General features: G+C 49.4%; 2 protein-coding genes across 5 annotated transcripts in view; one reads left to right on the top strand and one right to left on the bottom strand.

Moving 5' to 3' along the window:
- The window catches only part of LOC141051087 (uncharacterized), a 32,569-nt gene extending 24,853 nt beyond the window's left edge, over nt 1-7,716 (bottom strand). The window contains exon 1 of one of the 4 annotated variants that reach the window (XM_073547952.1): nt 7,623-7,716. The gene's annotated coding sequence lies outside the window, so the exon portion shown is untranslated. Of the gene's footprint in view, nt 1-4,766; nt 4,881-4,938; nt 5,160-7,622 lie in introns of those variants that run through there. The other 3 variants (XM_073547951.1, XM_073547950.1, XM_073547949.1) reach the window with 3 other exon arrangements.
- Nucleotides 1-14,623, top strand: part of LOC141051042 (uncharacterized) — a 181,085-nt gene that overhangs the window by 95,359 nt on the left and 71,103 nt on the right. The window lies entirely within an intron of this gene.

Below are 14,623 nucleotides of genomic sequence, written 5' to 3'. Positions count from 1 at the left end.
TTTGGTTCGGCGCCCCCCCCCCCCCCCACACATTAACCCCATCCCCACTCCAAATCCCCCACACATTAACCCCATCCCCACTCATTAACCCCCATCCCCACTCCAAATCCCCCACACATTAAATAACCCCCATCCCCACTCCCAAATCCCCCCCGCACATTATGTACCCCCCACTCCAAATCCCCCACATATTAACCCCATCCCCACTCATTAACCCCCCCAATAACCCCCATCCCCACTCATTAACCCCCCGTCCATACTCCCAAATCCCCCAACACATTATGTACCCCCCACTCCAAATCCTCCACACATTAACCCCCATCCCCACTCATTAACCCCCCCAGACATTAATTCCATCCCCACTCATTAACCCTCCACAAATTAATTCCATCCCCACTCAATAACCCCCATCCCCACACATTAACCCCCATCCCCACTCATTAACCCCCCACACATTAACCCCATCCCCACTCATTAACCCCCATCCCCACTCATTAACCCTCCACAAATTAATTCCATCACCACTCAATAACCCCCATCCCCACACATTAACCCCATCCCCACTCATTAACCCCCCACACATTAACCCCATCCCCAGTCATTAACCCTCCACAAATTAATTCCATCCCCACTCAATAACCCCCATCCCCACACATTAACCCCCATCCCCACTCATTAACCCCCCCACATTAACCCCCATCTCCACACATTAACCCCCATCCCCACTCATTAACCCTCCACAAATTAATTCCATCACCACTCAATAACCCCCATCCCCACACATTAACCCCATCCCCACTCATTAACCCCATCCCCACTCATTAACCCCATCCCCACTCATTAACCCCATCCCCACTCATTAACCCCATCCCCAGTCATTAACCCCATCCCCAGTCATTAACCCTCCACAAATTAATTCCATCCCCACTCAATAACCCCCATCCCCACACATTAACCCCCATCCCCACTCATTAACCCCCCACACATTAACCCCATCCCCACTCATTAACCCCCATCCCCACTCATTAACCCTCCACAAATTAATTCCATCACCACTCAATAACCCCCATCCCCACTCATTAACCCCATCCCCACTCATTAACCCCATCCCCACTCATTAACCCCATCCCCACTCATTAACCCTCCACAAATTAATTCCATCCCCACTCAATAACCCCCATCCCCACACATTAACCCCCATCCCCACTCATTAACCCCCCCCACATTAACCCCCATCCCCACACATTAACCCCCATCCATTAACCCCATCCCCATTCTTTAACCCCCCCACACATTAATCCCCATCCCCACTCATTAACCCCCCACACACATTAACACCCCCACACATTAACACCCCCCATCTTCGGTGGTTTCTTCAGCTCAAAATTGGAGCACACTTACCACCAGTGCTGAGCGTTCACTCTGGGCGCCGGGGAGTGATGTCAGCAGCGTGATCACATGACATGTCACGCTGCTGACGTCGCTCTGGCCCGGCGGTCAGAGCTGCAATTGTACTGGCGTCTATACAGACGCCAGTACAATTGTTCCCTGGGAGCCGGCACGCGCACCTTCTCTGCGCCAGCTGTCAGCTTGACAGCTGACACAGAGAACAGCCGACTCTCAGGCCAGGGGGGCGGCAGAACACAGCCGCCAGGGAGGATACTGCGGACCGCTGCATTTGGCGGCCCGACTGTGCCCCCCTGCTGGCTGCGCCCGGGGCAACTGCCCCGGCCGCTCCCCCCTAGATACTCCCCTGGGTAGTATGGAAGAATATTATGAGTGAGGTTTTGAGGGACAGTTAGGATAGAGCAATATAGGCCAATATATATACCAATATCCAAAAATATGAGAAATCATCAGACACATTGTCCAAAATGCAAACTTAAAGATTCAGATTTACTACATGGACTATGGAGCTGCCCTAAAGTACAAAAATTATGGAAGGACATAAAACATATATTGGAAAATATGGGTGTTAAGAATGTTCCTCTATATTCGTTACCATTTCTTTTCCTTTACTGAAGACGTGAGGAAGGTGTACAACAAAAAGAGAAGGAAAAATTAACCCCAATATTCCATCTGTTTAATAGCCAAAAGAAGCTTGTTAAAACATTGGTTATCTGAATTTATTCCAAATCGGAAAGACACAATAGGCCAAGTGAAGGCCATATTCCATTCCATAAGGAAGTGCAACATCCAAGGGGCTACTTTGGTCAAGAGAATGATAAGATAGAAGTGAACACTGGAAATATAATGTCTGGGTAGAGGGAGTGCAGTTGGGGAATTTGTTATTTTTTCTTTTTCAATGACTCCGTGATCCTTTCATTTTGAAAATGGAAGTAAGGAAACTAAACCTAAGCGTTTGAAAACTAAGAGTATATATAATTTTATTGTCTAATTCTAAATGTTAAAAATCAATAACAAGTATTGTTAAGATAACAAATGATACCTGTGGTGAAGAAATCAGTTTTGTGGATTTTGTTTAATCTGCGTTTGAAGCTTTCTTGTATTCATATCTTTGTGTATTGGGGAGGGCCTGTGGGTAAGGTCTTTGTAACGGGGTCTTCCATTCTCGGGTACCTCTTTCAGTACCACCCCGTGTTTCCGGAGGTCCACTCTGCTTTGGCTGGACTCTGAATGAAGGACGCTGGCTGGAATTCCTTGGTTACATGGGCGCATATAAAAGATCACTGCTTCTCCACGTATTTCCAGTCTGACAACACTTTACTCACAGAACACAGAATAAATCCCACAGATACAGAGGGCAGGCCAATGGAAAAGCGGCAGGCCAGACATACATTACAATAGCCGCAGGTGGCCGGAGCCTGCCGATATTTACTGTGGGAATTACAAAGGTGGGGGGAGGGGGGCGGCTGGGCGCAGCCTGTGGGCTGATGCATTAGGGACATGCATCTCCCATGGAACCTATTATACATACATATAACTGCACAACATATTCTGGGTGCTGAGTGGTTCTGTAACACGTAACAGTCTTCAGCTCTGCTCCGGCCCCTTCACTGTCTTTGGGGTCTTCTTCCCATTTTAAACTTTGCGGCAGCGCCGTCCTAGCCACGGCCCGATGCATGAAGATATTACAAGAAACCTTTAAACACAGATTAAACTGATTTCTTCACCACAATATCATTTTAATCAGTATAACAAGGCCACATCTGTACTTTACTTCGCAAAATCCTTCTGACAGGTTCTCCTTAAGTGTGTACATGTGAATTTAGAAATGGTTAGCTTGTACTAATTCACAGTTCCATTTCCTTGTTTATATTCCAAGGTTTCAGCAATCCCTGTTAGCAAAATGTGCTTCCTTTTTTGACAACGCCATCCATTGTACATTTTGTCGCATGTATGCAATCCTTGACCAGCCGTTTGAGGGTGCGTACTGCTGTGCGAGCTGGGTGCACGTTGTACATTTGGCCATGGCGTACATCGCTTCTCTCTCTTCTCCAATTTATTCAGAATACAGCAGCAAAGGTCATATTTATGTCTAGCTCTTACACCAATGCCTCCACCCTGTGCCAGTCATTGCACTGGTTGCCCATCTGCTGCAGAGTGCAATATAAACTTCTCCCTCCCACCCAAAAAAGTCCACACAGTTCTGCACTGCCTTATGTCTCCTCCCTCATCTCTGACTACCATAGTTTGAGGCATTCCCTAAAAACACATCTCTTTAGACTGCTCTCCCTTCTTAACTTTTCCTCAGTATCTGGTCCCTCCCATCGTGGTTACCCTCCATGGCTGTACTGTACACACAATGGCCGGTGGCCGCTCCATGCAGCATTATGTGAATCCCCGTGTATTTCATGGATGGCCGAACCGTACAATTAAGCACTTTTTACCATTTACATTTTGTGTTTCTCTCATTTCCTCATAGATTGTAAGCTTGAGAGCAGGAACCTCACTGCTCTCAGTATCGGAGTTATCTCTTATGTCTTTATTTCTGTACAAGTCCCCTCTGTACTGTAAAGTGCTCTGGAATATATTGGTGCTATAGAAATAAGTAACATATACAGTAAATACACTGACTTTATAGCTGGGCGCAGGTAAAAAGGGTCCACTGTCCACTCAGTACAGCTGAAGCCAACAGACTCTGTCCCACTAGGTCTGCACCAGGAAATGGTGGGGGACTGGAGGCCAGAATGTAGCTGCAAGTGCCACCATAAGGGGGCACCATCTCCGGGAATGGAGGGGTTACTGCCCCCTGTGCAGCCCAGTAATGGGGAATCTCCAGCACCTACCTCCACCTGCAGGGGGCACTATCTCCGGGAATGGAGGGGTTACTGCCCCCTGTGCAGCCCAGTAATGGGGAATCTCCAGCACCTACCTCCACCTGCAGGGGGCGCTATCTCCGGGAATGGAGGGGTTACTGCCCCCTGTGCAGCCCAGTAATGGGGAATCTCCAGCACCTACCTCCACCTGCAGGTGGCGCTATCTCCGGGAATGGAGGGGTTACTGCCCCCTGTGCAGCCGAGTAATGGGGAATCTCCAGCACCTACCTCCACCTGCAGGGGGCGCTATCTCCGGGAATGGAGGGGTTACTGCCCCCTGTGCAGCCCAGTAATGGGGAATCTCCAGCACCTACCTCCACCTGCAGGGGGCGCTATCTCCGGGAATGGAGGGGTTACTGCCCCCTGTGCAGCCCAGTAATGGGGAATCTCCAGCACCTACCTCCACCTGCAGGGGGCGCTATCTCCGGGAAAGGAGGGGTTACTGCCCCCTGTGCAGCCCAGTAATGGGGAATCTCCAGCACCTACCTCCACCTGCAGAGGGCGCTATCTCCGGGAATGGAGGGGTTACTGCTCCCTGTGCAGCCCAGTAATGGGGAATCTCCAGCACCTACCTCCACCTGCAGGGGGCGCTATCTCCAGGAATGGAAGGGTTACTGCCCCCTGTGCAGCCCAGTAATGGGGAATCTCCAGCACCTACCTCCACCTGCAGGGGGCGCCATCTCCGGGAATGGAGGGGTTACTGCTCCCTGTGCAGCCCAGTAATGGGGAATCTCCAGCACCTACCTCCACCTGCAGAGCCGCACACCACATATATGGCTGCTCTGTGCGCACAGGACCTGGGATGAGGTCACAGGAGGGGAGGAGTCAGGGGCCACATGATCAGGGGCCTCAGTGTATGCAGGACTCTGCTGTGCTGGTTGTCATGGTGCTGGATGAGGGGAAGTTTCTGTGTGGGGTCAGGAGGGGTTTACAGGGTGGATGTAGCAGAGCCGTGTGTGTACGAGGTGTACGGAGCAGAGCCGCGTGTGTACGAGGTGTACGGAGCAGAGCCGCGTGTGTACGAGGTGTACGGAGCAGAGCCGCGTGTGTACGAGGTGTACGGAGCAGAGCCGTGTGTACGAAGTATACAGAGCGTAGCCGTATGTGTACAGAGCCGTATGTGTACAGAGCCGTATGTGTACGAGGTGTACGGAGCGGAGCAGCGTGTGTACGGAGCGGAGCCGTGTGTGTACGAGGTGTACGGAGTGGAGCCGCGTGTGTGCGAGGTGTACGGAGTGGAGCCGTGTGTGTACGAGGTGTACGGAGCAGAGCCGTGTGTGTGCGAGGTGTACGGAGTGGAGCCGTGTGTGTACGAGGTGTACGGAGCAGAGTTGTGTATGTATGATGTGTACGGGGCAGAACCGTGTATGTATGGGGAGTACGGAGCGGAGTCGTGTGTATACCAGGCGTATGGAGTAGAGCCGTGTGTGTACAGGGCAGAGCCGTGTGTACGAGGTGTACAGTGCGTAACAGCGTGTGTACAAGGTGTACAGGGCGGAGCCACGTAGGTACGAGGTGTACGGAGCGGAGCAGCGTGTGTACGAGGTGTACGGAGCGGAGCCGCGTGTGTACGAGGTGTACGGAGCGGAGCCGCGTGTGTACGAGGTGTACGGAGCAGAGCCGCGTGTGTACGAGGTGTACGGAGCAGAGCCGCGTGTGTACGAGGTGTACGGAGCAGAGCCGCGTGTGTATGAGGTGTACGGAGCAGAGCCGCGTGTGTACGAGGTGTACGGAGCAGAGCCGTGTGTGTACGAGGTGTACGGAGCAGAGTTGTGTATGTATGATGTGTACGGGGCAGAACCGTGTATGTATGGGGAGTACGGAGCGGAGTCGTGTGTATACCAGGCGTATGGAGTAGAGCCGTGTGTGTACAGGGCAGAGCCGTGTGTACGAGGTGTACAGTGCGTAACAGCGTGTGTACAAGGTGTACAGGGCGGAGCCACGTAGGTACGAGGTGTACGGAGCGGAGCAGCGTGTGTACGAAGCGGAGCCGTGTGTGTATGAGGTGTACGTAGCGTAGACGCTTGTGTATGAGGTGTACAGAGTGGAGCCGCGTGTGTACAGGGCAGAGCCGTGTGTGTACGAGGTGTACGGAGCAGAGCCGTGTGTGTACGAGGTGTACGGAGCAGAGCCGAGTGTGTACGAGGTGTACGGAGCAGAGTTGTGTATGTATGATGTGTACGGGGCAGAACCGTGTATGTATGGGGAGTACGGAGCGGAGTCGTGTGTATACCAGGCGTTTGGAGTAGAGCCGTGTGCGTACAGGGCAGAGCCGTGTGTACGAGGTGTACAGGCGGAGCCATGTTGTACGAGGTGTACAGTGCGTAACAGCGTGTGTACAAGGTGTACAGGGCGGAGCCACGTAGGTACAAGGTGTACGGAGCGGAGCAGCGTGTGTACGAAGTGGAGCCACGTGTGTACGAGGTGTACGTAGCGTAGACGCTTGTGTATGAGGTGTACAGAGTGGAGCCGCGTGTGTACAGGGCAGAGTCGTGTGTACGAGGTGTACGGAGCGAGCCACGTGTGTACGAGGTGTAAAGGCGGAGCCATGTACGAGGTGTACAGAGCGTAACAGCATGTGTACAAGGTGTACAGGGCGGAGACACGTAGGTACGAGGTGTACGGAGCTGAGCAGCGTGGTACGAAGCGGAGCCACGTGTGTACAAGGTGTACAGGGCGGAGACACGTAGGTACGAGGTGTACGGAGCTGAGCAGCGTGGTACGAAGCGGAGCCACGTGTGTACAAGGTGTACGGGGCGGACCCTCGTGGATATGAGGTGTACGGAGCGGAGACGCTTGTGTACGAGGTGTACGGAGCGGAGCCACGTGTGTACAAGGTGTACGGGGCGGACCCTCGTGGATATGAGGTGTACGGAGCGGAGACGCTTGTGTACGAGGTGTACGGAGCGGAGCCGGTTCCCATTTCAGATTTTTATTTCCATATGAGGAGTAGAAACACTTGAACTTTCAAAAATCGTATTATATTCTCCAACAATCAAAACCAGATATTGTTCATTATAGTGCAAATAATTATATAAGTCATAGAGCGACTCATGGGGGAGAAATGTGTAAAATTGATTACCTGGAATCCGTTTATATACTGATTTGTTGTTATTGATGTATTCCCTAGGATAAGCTTACAGCAAAGAGTAGTGAAAACAGGGAATGTGCCTTATATAAGGAAAGGTTGCCCGACTCATATACAAAGAGGCTCTGTTGTTCCTGGATTGAGAAAACACTAGCTGAAGAGTCTCCATCCTTATTCCAGGACATTAAAACATTAATTAAGGAAGAAGTTAACAAAACCATTAAAAAAGAGAAAAGTGTTAGATTAAAACTCACTCTTCCTCTTCAAGTAAACGCAACGTCCCTGGTGAAACCAGTTCTGAGGAAGAATAGAGGTATGTGCAGACGATCCGGACGTGGCAGTGCTTTGGACACATTGCATGTCCAAAGTGTTGCTGTCTATTGAACACAGGTGAATCCACATGTGATCACTGAACCGTGCGGATTCACAGCGTCCAATACATTCTACGAGTGAAATTTCTCTTGCGGAGACTCGCATCTCCACACATAGTGGGCATGGGATTTCTTGAAATCCCATCCACTATGCTATAACATTTGGAAAGTTGCACAAGTACGTAGCGTTCAACCCGCAGAGTTTACGGATCGTCTGCACATACCCTGAGAAGATTCCAAGGAATTAATTGTTTTTATTCAGACTCATCCTCATATGAGGATGAATATGGGAGTCTATTCTTCCAGTATGAAGATACAGGAAAGTTGCTTAAGGTCATCAGATCCTAGAGAATCCTTGTTGATCCAGGACTCTATGTTTAGTGGGTTAGAGGAGTGTAGACATCGAGTATTTCCGATACATAAGAATCTACTTTCCCTCATTAGGATAGAGTGGAAGAAACTCTCGGTCCCTAACACACTTAAAGGGAACCTGTCACCTGAATTTGGCAGGCTATGTAAATGACTTCTGTCTGGTCCGATGGCCGGTGTTTGCTATCCATTCCTCCTCCCCATCCTTGGCCGCCGTCCGCAATATTTTCTGGAATTGGAGTAGGTGTCCTCCATAGTCCGCGCGTGCGCAATGCAATCTTGCCTCGCGCACGCGCAGTATGCTTTGCCCAACTGCGGGCAAAGCCTAAAAGCATTACTGCGCATGCGCCGGTTATCTATGTCCCGAAACACAGCGAAATATTTCTGGGACATAGTTAACCGACGCACACATTGTTATACACTTTAAACACCAGGTGGTGCCATACTATGAATAAATCGCATAACTCTGCGTGTTTGTTTTGCGCTTTAATCAGTAATCAGTGCTACCAGGGGGGCAGAGGGGGCGGTCGCCCCGGGCCCTGCGCTCTGAGGGGGCCCACCCAGAGCTGCCTCCGGTCAATGATCATCTTTTATTTCCCCTGCGTTTGTACTGCGCATGTATCTAAGTAACATGCACGGTACAAAACCTGATCACAGGGAGTTAACAGATGGAATAACAGGCCTCCAATCAGAGTGCAGGGAGTGAGTCATGTGACCGCTCTTCTGCAGTCTGTGGAGGAGAGGGGGAAGGGAGGCCACTCAGCCAATCCTGGCTGAGCGCGCTCTCCTTGAAAGCTCCCTGCTGCAGAGAAGTCATCAGCTACAGCAGCAGCAGCAGCCTGGATGCAGCAGGGCTCTGCATCTACCTGTGAGCTCGGCTCACTGTATGCATCTGCACTCGTCTGCTTCTGCCTGCCTGGGGAGAAGCCTGACAGCCGAGGAGCAGCACCAGGACCAGTGGACACACTGCATACAGCATGTGGACTGATGAGTATGTTAGCACATGTCATTTACTATTTGATATGTCTAATCTGTTGCTTTGGATATATACATACAACTTACTGCTATTGGGATGTAATGTTCATTGCATGATGCTCTCCTTACGTGTTCCATAGTTTCCAGGCACTTTGCAGCGGTCACTGATGCGCTATATGGCGATGCATTGTCTTGGCCTGGGAATTTATTGCACTTTGGGACTGAGAGAAAACCAGGAAAAGTGCAAACTAGAGATCGCACCGCTGGCTGCAGTCACTGACCTGTGCAGAGAAAGCGGCGCATCCTCCCTGGCAGGCAGAGGGAGGGTTAAACCAGTGTATTGATCACCTTATCTCAGCGGCTGTTTGTGCCGGCGTGTAATTATTAGTCTGTGTGCCCACGTTGCGTTTGTTTAGCGATTCCATCGCGTTTCTGCAGCTGTGGGAACACTAAAAAAGAAAAATGCATCCCCATGCAGTCCTATGGGATTCCGCAGTTGCTGTGACCATGCTGCGGATTTTACCGCTGCGGAATCGCATAGCGTTAAAATCCGTAGCATGTTCATTATTTCTGCAGAATCGCGGCGGAATGCATTGAAACGCTCACTTTCCACATGTGGCTATGCCCACCATGCGTAAAGTGAGCGTTTCATGTGCAGAAGGTACCCAGGGTCTGGAGGAGGGGAGACTCTCCTTCATGCCTTGGGTACAATAATTCTGTGAAAAATAGAATTAAAATTAAAAATAGTGATATACTTACCCTCTGTCGGCCCCCGGAGTCCTCAGCGATGCTCCCGATATGTTCTGTTCCCAGGGATGCATTGCGGAACGTACTGGGACCATCGCTGAGGACTCTGGGGGGCCGTCAGAGGGTAAGTATATCACTTTTTTATTTTTTTTTTAATTATTTTTAACGTTCTATCTTTCACTATTGATGCCGCATAGGCAGCATCAATAGTAAAAAGTTGGTCACACTTGTCAAGCACTATGCTTGACAAGTGTGACCAACCTGTCAATCAGTTTTCCAAGTGATGCTTCAAATCACTTGGAAAAGCGCAAGCATTCTGCAAGCTAAAAATGCTTGCTAAACGCTATTGTTTTGCCCAAACTGTCATTTTTTTACACTGTATAAGAGAGCATTATACTGTGTATAGGGGAGCTGTACTAGGGGGAGACTTGGGACATTATTAAATGTAAATTGGGCACTTATTGCTATAGGAGAACTCAGGTTACTGTGACTGTCAAAGGCGCACAAATGGCAGTATTACTTCCTAGGGGACAAAATGTGGGCACTGTTTTCAAGGGCACTTTCAACCAGGCATTACTATATTCTAGAGGGTTGCTTTAGAATTTAGAGGTCACAAAGAACCACACAGCAGGTGCAGTAATAGGGACACATACGGCAGCAGCAACTCAGTATTGGGGTATCAGGTGCAGTAATAGGGACACATATGGCAGCAGCGGCTCAGCATTGGGGCATCAGGTGCAGTAATAGGGACACATGCGGCAGCAGCGGCTCAGCATTGGGGTATCAGGTGCAGTAATAGGGACACATGCGGCAGCAGCAACTCAGTATTGGGGTATCAGGTGCAGTAATAGGGACACATATGGCAGCAGCGGCTCAGCATTGGGGCATCAGGTGCAGTAATAGGGACACATATGGCAGCAGCGGCTCAGCATTGGGGTATCAGGTGCAGTAATAGGGACACATGCGGCAGCAGCAACTCAGTATTGGGGTATCAGGTGCAGTAATAGGGACACATATGGCAGCAGCGGCTCAGCATTGGGGTATCAGGTGCAGTAATAGGGACACATGCGGCAGCAGCGGCTCAGTATTGGGGCATCAGGTGCAGTAATAGGGACACATACGGCAGCAGCAGCTCAGCATTGGGGTATCAACAGAATGAGGAGTTGGGAATAGTCCCATTGGTGACAGTGCTGAAAATATGAGAAGTGAAATATGTCTTTGTTGTAATCTCTGCAGACGAGTCCTGGCTGGAAGAAGTTGTCATGGCAGTCTGAGCCAGATGGAAAAGACGTAAAAAGTGAACAATTCCATCAGAAAGAACATCAGCGGTAAGTCACCATCTGTAACTGCTGTAATCACTTATATGTTCTGTAGGACTGGTATCTACCACTGACTATATGGCGGTAATATCAATATTGGCCTTTATTTAGAAATTATATTCAGCAACAGTGCTGTCCTCTGCTGAGGTTCTCCACTATTAGGGTGCGTCACCCAGGTTGTAATCAAGGTTACCTGGTTAGGGGCCCACTCAGAAGCTTCGCCCCCCTCTGAACCAAAACCTTAGCTACGCCTCTGGCTTAATAAAAAGTAAATGGCAAATACATTATTGGTAACGTATTATGACCCATATAGTGATATTTCAAGGGGTTGCCTACCCCTGGATAATTTCTTCACAGCTCTGCTGTAGCAGAAAAAAAAGGGCATACTGGCTTCCTGGAGCCGTTCCTCCAATCACAAAACTGGTTTTCCCCGGATTCACATGACTACATCATGTGACCATTACAGTCAATCGGCGACCACCAATCAGCTGCAGCCTTTACATCCTCTCTGATGGAATACTGAAGGCCGCAACTGTTCAGTGTTGATTGGCTTCAGCGGTCGAGGGACACAGGGTAGCGGTCGGAGGAATGGTGCTGATCTATTACTATTATCTAGGCACAACTAACCATAGTGGAGGAGAAGCTGACTGGTTCAAAGCGAGGTGCAGCAGCTCAAGGGCTCTCTGCGGCAGTACGAGGGTCTTGTAGACACCTACAAGGATCAGGTTTGTTCCCCCTTGGTACCTAGTAATGGCTGATAATCTAATATACACTATGTAAACCAACACTGTTCCTACTACCTACCACAGCATGGACCACTTAGCGACACCCTGAGAAAGCTGCACAACCGCCCATGTTCAATCAATAAAGACCCCACTAATTCTCTCCTATAGATAAAGAAAAATCGTGAGGAAGCCGATCAAATGTGCGTCCGGCTGGAAAGATCGGACATGGAGAATAAGAATATGAAGGAGGAAATTAATGTGGCGCTAGAGCAGGTATAAGTGATTTATTTAAAGAGGTTGGCATGGATTACCAAATATGGCTTCAAAACAGCACCACCCGACTGCAGGATGACTGTGGGGTTGCATCTGCACTATTCATCTTAAAGTTTTTTCCCGATTTCGGAAAACCCGTCCCCTAGCTGCAGTTTTATAAAATGCAAACAAAGTACGCTTTACTCCCCGGGTCAAGCACCGAGTCCAGATGACGAGGCGCGGTGAATAGAGCCAGAGTGACCGAGGCTTCAGATCTACCTTAGCTCTTCAGCTTCATTTGCATATTAAGTCAAATTCTGGTTTCTCAAAAACGGCCTGACCATGTGAAGGTATTGCTGGAATTGTCTTTGAAAGGGAAATGCAGCCATGTTTTTCTAATCCCGGACAATTCTTTAGCTAATAGGTTATAACTTCTAATAAAGGGTACACATGCAGTCCTACATGTGCCACGGCTGCAGTGTGGTGGCTACAAGCCTCACGTAGGCGCCACAGCATTCGGCTCATATTGACCAGCCAGCTTTGGGACACGGCAGACCGCACGGCACCCTTAGGCCGCATTGACAGACTGGACGAGGGTCTTCTGACCCGAACTCAGCAGCCTCATAGGTATATAGGACGATGTCTCCTGCTGGTCCGTGAATCACAGAGCATGAGAGACCGATGTGTGAATGCAGCCTTATACAATAACCTAAAGCCCCATATGCTGCCCCCTCTAATGTCTATGGTGGGGCAATATTAGTAGATCAGTTGCCTTATGTAAAGTGTATGGGCATAGTAAAACTTTGGAGGTACAGTCCAGACATGTACCCGCCAGGGCTTCCGTTTGCATAATCCGATGTGTTCTGGGCATTGCTGGATACAAACACAATGGAGGATGGGACATTTAGAGTTTTTCTATTACCAGATATGTTTAAGTTCATGAAGATATTAAGTTATCGGACATTACTAGTAACAATACTGAGGCATCGGACAACCGGTCCAGCAGATGTTCAGCGCCGGCTACTGAAGATTACAGGATTGGCCTGAAACAATGAAGTTTTTATGAGGTCTCAAACTTTTTTTTCTTACATATGGCTACTTGAATATTCCAACTTAGTAAAACGATTGTATCTGATGTCGATTCTCTGCACTTCTGTGCCATCCATCTGCAATGTGCATGAGAGAGGTTCTCCGGACAGGACAATCCGTACTTGTTACAAGGTTCCCTTGACAATAAGGTGATCACAATAAGTCCCCCTTGCTGGGACCCTCCACTGATCTGTGGGAACTCCTGCTGGTAAGTGTTTAGTTTTCCTGCAGCGCCACCATAGAAGAAGGTGAAGTATTACACTGAGCCCATTCATATCAATGGTTTGTAACATTTCAGACAGAAGGGTCCACTGGTAACTACTCAGACCAAGACATGGACCCCCTCTACTAACTAACTAATGGCGTGTATGGAAATGGATTTGCCAAACTGGACAACCCTTGTAATTGAGCACCAGACCTATGGCTGTATTTGGGACATGAAGCGATGCCAATCTCTGGGACCAGGCACATCCACTTTTTACTCCATGGAGAGATCCAACTTCTTGGTGTCTGTGTCCACCAGTTTCCAGAACAGTTCCCGTAGACTAGCCTTTTCCCTGCATGTAGGTGTATCTTAAAATAGCCTCCCCATTGTCTCCATTTTCATCGAAAATTTCAGAATTGTTTGGAGGAACTGGAAAAGCTACCAGAGATGCTGAAGAGGACGGAGCTGAAGCATCAGGACTGCCAGGACCAGCTGCAGGGGTACGAGCAGAAGAATGCCGAGCTTTATTCCATCATCTCCAATTTGCGGATTCTGGTAAGGAACAGGCTCTGCCGTGAAGATGCTGGAGAAGCGAGGTGGACTTTTGGTAGGAAAGGAGTCAAAACTACAGTTCTCATACAGTACCGGACCATCAGACTCTGGATTAGAAAACGCCAGACAGAGAATGTAGGAAGCAGACCAAGGGATAGAGGCGTCTCGGAGAGCTGGCTGACAACCAATAACCTGCAGAGTAAGTTGTCAATGAATACAAATGGCTCTACCTTTTGTTCATGTTGTAGATGGAGCATCAAGGAGACAAGATGGAGTCCACAAGAGATCGCTGTCAGTCTGCAATGGTGGAGAATAAACTTCAAGCTCTAAAACTAGAAGAATTAGAAAGGTAAGTGATCTGTAACATAAGGGCGCCAGGTGTCTGCACTCTGGGCATGCATACTGCGAGACCCGACACATGGGCATCAGAGAGGACCCTTGTGTCCTGTACGGTCCCCTAACCTGCACAAGACATGACACAGACCAAGCAATGGTGTTGCACACTCACCCACATGGCTAAACTTTACGCAATGCTCTTCTCATGAAGGAGACTGGACGAGTCTGGAACTCAGAACCGGGAACTTACACAAGTTGTGACCAAACGAGAAGAGAAGATTCATCAGAATCAGTTTCGCCTGGAGGAGAAAACTC

The sequence above is a fragment of the Dendrobates tinctorius genome, unplaced genomic scaffold (assembly GCF_039654945.1).
Source record: "Dendrobates tinctorius isolate UK_male_01 unplaced genomic scaffold, ASM3965494v1 ptg000155l, whole genome shotgun sequence".
Classification (NCBI taxonomy): domain Eukaryota; kingdom Metazoa; phylum Chordata; class Amphibia; order Anura; family Dendrobatidae; genus Dendrobates; species Dendrobates tinctorius.
This window is presented reverse-complemented; position numbering and strand designations above follow the sequence as displayed.